At 40.5% G+C, this 7,427-nt stretch overlaps 1 pseudogene; it reads left to right on the plus strand.

The window, feature by feature from the left end:
* The first annotated feature begins 4,730 nt into the window (after window positions 1-4,730).
* LOC118723700 lies at window positions 4,731-6,834 on the plus strand (annotated as a pseudogene).
* The last annotated feature ends 593 nt before the right edge of the window (window positions 6,835-7,427 follow it).

Here is a 7,427-nt window from a genome sequence, read left to right on the forward strand (position 1 = left end):
TCCAGTGGCACTGCTCTGCCCACAGGATTATGTCCTCCTAATTGCTTTACCTGGGTCTGTAAGGCCACTCACCATCTGCCTTTAACTCCATAATCATATCTTTGGCCTCTGCTGCCACAGAGAATCGTCTTCAGTTCTCACAATGTGGCATGTTTCATTTCCCTGTGGGGCCGATGGAAATCTCCTCTCTCTGGAATATTCTCTCCTCGATCAACGTACTTCTTTGTCCCAATCTCACCAAGTTATTCATCTCTTACTCATCCTGCAGATTTTGCCATAGGTATCACTTTCTCTGTGTACCATTTGACTTTTCTTGTGTTTACACAGCACCCACAATCCCTGTAATAACATTCTCCAGAGCAAAACTTTTTGGAAATCTTTAAATCCATATCCCACATTAGACCTCAAGCTCTGTGAGGGCAAAGAACTTTCCGTTTTCTGCACCAAGACTCCCCACAACCTAACACGGTGCATTTTACATAGAACACGTTCAATAAGGGCTAAACAAATAAATGATTCTGTTTTCTTCCCGTACTAACAAAAATATCCAGGTTAATCACATCTTTTAAAATTAAATGTTGTGCCATGTGCTTAGCTTTCAATCACATAGTTCAAATTCTGCTTGTGGCAATCAGCCCTTTTTAAGGGTCAGTTTAAAAGTATTATCGGTTGCTGTTCCATTATAGTAATCTAATTTCTCATTCATTCTTTAATTTACAAAAACAAAAACTTGTGGACATATGGTGTTCATAAGTGCCTGTGGTATATAAGGTGCATATTTTTTATAAAATGTATCTTTATTGGTTTCAGAGAGGAAGGGAGAGGGAGAGAGATAGAAACATCAATGATGAGAGAGAATCATCGATTGGCTGCCTCCTGCATGCCCTATACTGGGGATCCAGCCTGCAACACGTTCATATGACCTGACCCGGTTTTGAACTAGGAACCTCTTGGTTTTTGGGTTGAAGCTCAACTGCTAAGACACACTGGCCAGGCCAGCATGATTCACTATTGATTAGCACTTCTGTCTGTCCATTGCTTGTTCCTCCTTACACGGTGAGACTGAGGTCTCAGTTTACATGCAATATGTTTCTTTCCTTTAAAAACGAGTACTAAATTTTATAAAAAGGTGGTTGTGTTTAGGGCAACAGCTCAACTATAGGGAATACATTTCATTGTCATTGTTAGCATTGCTATCTATAGAGCCTTTTAGAGTGTTTAGTGACAGCCAGCAAGTTCAATTTTCAGGTGTGGTCGGATAGGAATAGTCAAGGTTAGTGATTTATCGGAGTATAATGCAAAAATGACAAATTTTCTCTCTATGTCATCACATGGCTTCAGTCCATTATATGATATCCCTATATCATTATATGGTTTGTCATGGTTACTATGCTTAATATTTAGACCTATGTATATGGGAGAGAGAGTACTCTCTTCTGTTTGAATAAACACTCATTAAAATAGCCTTTACTTTTGATTGTAAATAATACCCTGTTTCCCCGAAAATAAGACAGTGTCTTATATTAATTTTTGCTCCCAAAGATGTGCTAGGTCTTATTTTCAGGGGATGTCTTATTTTTCCATGAAGAAGAATACAGTACACATTTATTGTTAAGTGAAAATAAAGGAAATTTATTACCTGTATATGGTACGGTAGTATGGTAGTTGTCAACACAAACCAGACAAACTATGAATCCTACAGTATCAAGAATTTACTCATTTATTCAATGACAATTATGTCATCATCTTCTGGAACATCATCATAACAATCCAATTCCTGAATTTCCTGGTGAATTTCTTGTGACTCCATTTCTTTCAGAATCAGTGGACCAAATCTCTCATGTTTAGCCTAGGGGGGCCTTATTTTTTGGGGGGGATGCCTTATATTTCACTCAGAAGGAAACCTGTAAGTAGGTCTCATTTTCGGAGGATGTCTGATTTTTGGGGAAACACAGTAGTAGATATTTAATACAAAAAAGTATTTAGGGATACACATACACATACAAATACATAGTTATTTCTTGAAAAATGAATGGGATTAGATGAGGTAAAAGGTGGTTTCACATCACTGTTTTTGTTTTCATTTTTTAATAGTATGTGTTTATCATTTGCCATAATTAGAAATAAATAAAAAGGAAATGTTAAAATTTGAGAACCGTGACGAAAAATAAATTCTACATGTTATTGTTAATATTTGTGTATTTACTTTTGGTAATCTTTCTATCTTTATAAATGTGTAATTATATATATTATTTTAAATTAAACTTTGGTTATACTCTACTTGTTCAACTCGCTTCCTCATGGTTACATTGGTTCATTCACTAACCATAATTTATTTGACCATACTTCTATTGCTGAATATTATTATGATAGCATAAATAATATTACAAAGAACAAAAATGAACATAAATCTTTTTTAATATCTCAAATTGTTTTCTTAGAGTACATTCCTACAAGTGAGCTTGCTGGCCCAAATGTGTGAACATTTTAAAGGCTTTTGTTATATCCATATTGCCCTCTAAAAAGCTGTGTTATCTGACATTTCTAAAATTAATTGTGACTGTCCAGAATTCCCACCACTGTTGCCAAGACTGAATATTATCATTTTTCATCTTTGCCAATGTTACATCTGAGAAATAATTTCTTATTAATATTTTAATATGCATTCTTTTGATTCTTTGTGATGTAGACATTTTTTTACATTGTTTATAAATTGTATAATGAGTTGTCTGTGATTTTCTTTTGTCAATTTCCCTTTTACTAATTTATAAAATTCTTCATAAGTAAAAACACTTGCTTTTTATTTTTGTTTGTTTAATTATGCTCACCATTATTTTATCTATATACAGTAGGTCCTCAGGTTACATCAGAGATCCATTCCCATGGCACGATGGAATGCAATTTTTGCCGTAAGCTGGAACCCACCTAAATAAGCACTTATGTCACTCACATGAAGCACATACACAGCAATAATGAAGTGAAACAGTAAAAAAAAAAAAAAAATTAAAAGAAAGATAACAATTCCTGACTTTTACTTGTGGTAAATAAATAATAAAAAACATAAAGCACATAGGTACATATGTCGAAAAGACGACACTTTTTTAATATAAATAAATGGGAGATGGTGACATAACCAAAAAATGACATACATCGAGTCCAACATAACCCAAGGACTGCTTGCACTAGTATATAAAAGGTTAATATGCAGTGTCCTGCAAGAGTTTGATCAGGAGACCGGGAGTTCCATTGTTTGCTATGTCATGCACTGACAACCAGGGATGGCACAGAATGAAGAAAAGCCCTGGCCAGCACTGGTAGCCAGGGAGCTAGGCCCTGACTGACAGCTGTAAGGAAGGCCCCAGCCGGCAGCTTGAAGGCCCCAATTGGCCCTGATTGCCAGCCAGGCCGAGGGACCCTACCATTGCATGAATTTTGTGCACCGGACCTCTAGTTTATAGTATTTTATAAAGCAGTATTTCATTTTCATGTACATTTTTAACTATACTTTCTTACTTATTTTACGACAGTAAAAACTTTCCTTTTTAAGAGTTTAACCCATCTGCAGCTTTTTAATAAATATTGTGAGGTAGACATAAAGCTTTATATTTTTCTATTAATCAACAAATTATGCTATCCCACTTCCCACCGGTTAAACCATTCTTTCCCACTAACTAAAATAAGTTCTTTTTCATATTAGTAAATGTTCTCTCTGGTCATCCCAGGTTATTAATTCATTCTCCTTACTTGACTTGCAAAATGCAAACCAATACATCATGTTCATTCAAATAAGGCATAAGTTTCAAGTTTGCATCATATAATATTCTCTGACCAGCAACAGTTGGATTAAGTAAAGTGATGAATGTGTCTTGAGTCACTTTCTCAGTTTCCTATTCCCTTCCATTCATTCATTTGTTCTTACACTAGTACCATGACAGTCATTATTTTAGATTTGATAACATGATATCTAATTTTGAAATCTCTCTTCTTTGTTCATTCTTTGATAATTTTTTCTTATTTCACTTATTTATTCTTCTATGGGGGGTTTAGAATCCATTTCGTTGGAATTGCTTTAAATTTATACATTTGAGGAGGATCTGACATCTTCATAATATTTGCAAAAAAGAACATGACATATGTCTATACATAATCAAACCTAACTGTATGTTTCTCAATAAAAGTTTCCATTTATATATTGAGTAGATGCTCTCAATATGTCAAGAGTTTATTATTAAGGATAATTTTATCCTGTTTTAAATGCATTTTCTTTATACACTTTTTTATTCTAAGTGGATTATTATTAGTTATTACCCTAGCAAGGCTATCTCTGAAACCTTAAAATACAATAGGTTAGAATCCCTTGTCATATGAAGGGGTCACCAACTCATTTCTATCAAGAAGAGATGTTCTCCACAAAGTGAATAGATAGCAGACATACAATGTGGTGAACTTGGGTGTGTGTGTGGTCCAATCTTAGGACGATGGCTGCTCATCATCTGTAGCAAATTTTTTCATTCTCGACTCTGCCCTGGATTCTGCTTTCAGAAGGTAAGACAGAAACCTGGCTTTATGTAAAGTGAGCTCAGAGTTTCTAAGGACACATGAAAAATTATGAGGACACATAAAAAATTAGTAAGAACTTATTAAAAACAGGGAACTTTATGCATACATTAGTTAATTTACTTCAAAAAGATTTATATGGGGAGCCAGCGGGGGAAAAGCTGGTGGCGCTGCGCTCCCTGCTAGCGGGCGGCTCTGCGCGTCTCAGTCGCAGCCCAGTTGTTGCTGATTCCTAGAAGGATACATCTACATTTTTGTTTCAAGGAAATTTGGAGAGACAAAATGGCACAGAACAACAACAAAGAGGGCGACGGTGTGCTGGGTGGTCATTTTGATCTTCCCGTCAAGAAGGTGATTAATTTTTCCCCTCCGCTGTAGAGAGCGTTACAGCTTCGTCAACGACCTAGAGAATCAGCACAAACCCAAGAAGGTGGCGGACTTTGGGTGTGGCAATGCTTCCCTCATGCAGATGATTAAATTGCACAGTTGCTTGGAGCTGATTGTTGGAGTAGATATCAATAAAGTCAAAATAGGATCGCAGAGGTGTAGGTTGTCTCCGTTCTGGGGGGGGGGGGGGGGGGGGGAGTAACTAAGCCCCCAGGGATCTGAATTTGTCGATTATACTGTACCACACTGCTCTGCTGTGGAGAGGGATTCTCGTTTGCTTGGATTCGACTTAGTCACGCGTATCGAGTTAATAAAACACTCCTAGGAATATATCCCAAGAAACTAGAAACACCAATCAGAAAGGATATATGCACCCCTATGTTCATAGCAGCACAATCTACAATAGCCAGAATTTGGAAACAGCCTAGGTGCCCGTCAGCAGATGATTGGATCCAAAAATTATGGTACATCTACACAATGGAATACTATGCTGCCATAAAAAAGAAGGAATTCTCATCATTTGCAGCAACCTGGATGGAATTGGAGAACATCATGCTGAGTGAAATAAGCCAATCAATGAAAGAGAAACACCACATGACCTCACTCATTTGTGGATAATAAAGATCATTATAAACTGATGAACCAAAAGATAGATACAGAGACAGTAAAGCAACAAGCAGATTGTCAAATTTCAGCGGGGAGGAGGATCTGGGGGAGATAATAGATCAACTGAAGGACTTGTATACATGCATATAAGTACAACTAATGGACATAAAGCTCTGGGGAGGGAGGGGATGTGTGGGAGGGAGGGAGGGAGAAAAATCAATAAAATATGTAAAAACAAACAAACAAACAAAAAAACTTTTAAAGCCAGAATCAGTAAAGTACATCTTACAGGCTAAAAAAAATAAATAAATAAAATAAAACACTTGGATTCTGAGGACCTGGCCAGGTTTCCCGAAGTCGTGTTTGGGTACCTGTCTCCGGCCATGGTCGTCATCAGCACGCCCAACTCGGACTTCAACCCCCCTGTTCCCCGCAGTGGCCTTGAGAGATTCTGATCCCAAGTTGGAGTGGAACAGGAAGCAGTTTCAGACCTGGGCCTCGGGGGTGGCGGATTTCTACCGTTACTCCGCGGAGTTCACCGGCCTGGGGGAGCCTCCGGAAGGCGCTGGGAACGTCGGCTACTACTGCACCCAGATAGCGGTCTTCAGGAAAACGGGAGCGCCGGCCGCGGAACCGTGCGTGGCAGAGCAGTGTGGTCAGCACGCTTGTAAGATTGTTTATTCCGTCTCCTATCCGAGCCTACAGCAAAAAAGGAAATCCGCAAACTTGCAGTAGCCAACGAGGTGTCCCGCCAGGTCCAGAGCATGCGGCAGAGGTGCGTGTCCAGCCTGCGGATCCTGCGGCGAAGGGACGGAGACGGCCACCGCGCCAGCGACCCCGGGCTCGTCCCCTTCTCGGGGCCAGTCTTCACAGAACTTGAAAAACGCAAAACTGAGTAGTCTCCCGAACCGTTCCGCTTTGGGAACAAGCTCTATGCCCCGCTGGAAAAGCTGCTGGCTTACTCCAAGGTGAACCGCCTATGGGACAGCGTGGACACCATGAGAGCGCTCATCGCCGACACGGTGAGGCTGAGCCGGGACGGGTCCGCCGTGAAGGTCGACCTGCGGGATGCGAGTCCCTGAGCCGGCCATCCTGAGAGTCAGGGTCTCGCCAAGGGAGGGGAGCTCTCCCCTAGGGTGCTCAGGTGGAGCCATTATCCCAGTAAGGTCACTTTGAGATGATTGACACGTTGTTGTTGTTGTTTTAATAGGTTTGTTTTGTTTGGGAGTAGTTGTAGAGACTTCCTGATATGCTTGGTTTTTGTTGTTGCTGGCATTAAAGAATGTTAAAAGGAAAAAATATATATATTGTATTTACATGTCATACTATAGGCTCAGTGCACAAAAATGTGTGCAGGGTGGGGGCGAGGTCCCTCAGCCGGGTCTGCACCCTCTCCAATCTCAGACCCCTTGGAGGATGTCTGTCTGCCTCTTCCAATCCAGGACATCTGGCTCCTAACCGCATGCCTGCCTAACTCTTTCCTAACCCCTCTGCCAGCCTGCCAGCCTGATCACCTCTAACCACCTCTGCCTGCCTGCCTGGTTCCCCCTAACTGCTCTCCTACTGGCCTGATCACCCCCAACTGCTCCCCTGATGGCCTGATCACCCCTAACAGCCTCTGCCTCACCCTGCACCTGGGACCCAGGATTCCCTCCTCCAGCCGGTCGCAGGCACCCAAGACCTGGGCCAGCTTTGCCCAGTTGTAGGGGACTGCAGGACAGGTCCCTCTCCTGGGCTGCAGCCTGGCTGGTCCCCAGTCCTCTCATCCCCAGTGGTTGAGTGCAGCATGACAGCATGAGGGGGTGATGACCATTTGCATATTAGCTCTTTCTTATATAGGATTGTATGGCAAAAAAATAATAAATGCCTTAGTTTGA

The sequence above is a fragment of the Pipistrellus kuhlii genome, unplaced genomic scaffold, assembly GCF_014108245.1.
Source record: "Pipistrellus kuhlii isolate mPipKuh1 unplaced genomic scaffold, mPipKuh1.p scaffold_m20_p_2, whole genome shotgun sequence".
Classification (NCBI taxonomy): domain Eukaryota; kingdom Metazoa; phylum Chordata; class Mammalia; order Chiroptera; family Vespertilionidae; genus Pipistrellus; species Pipistrellus kuhlii.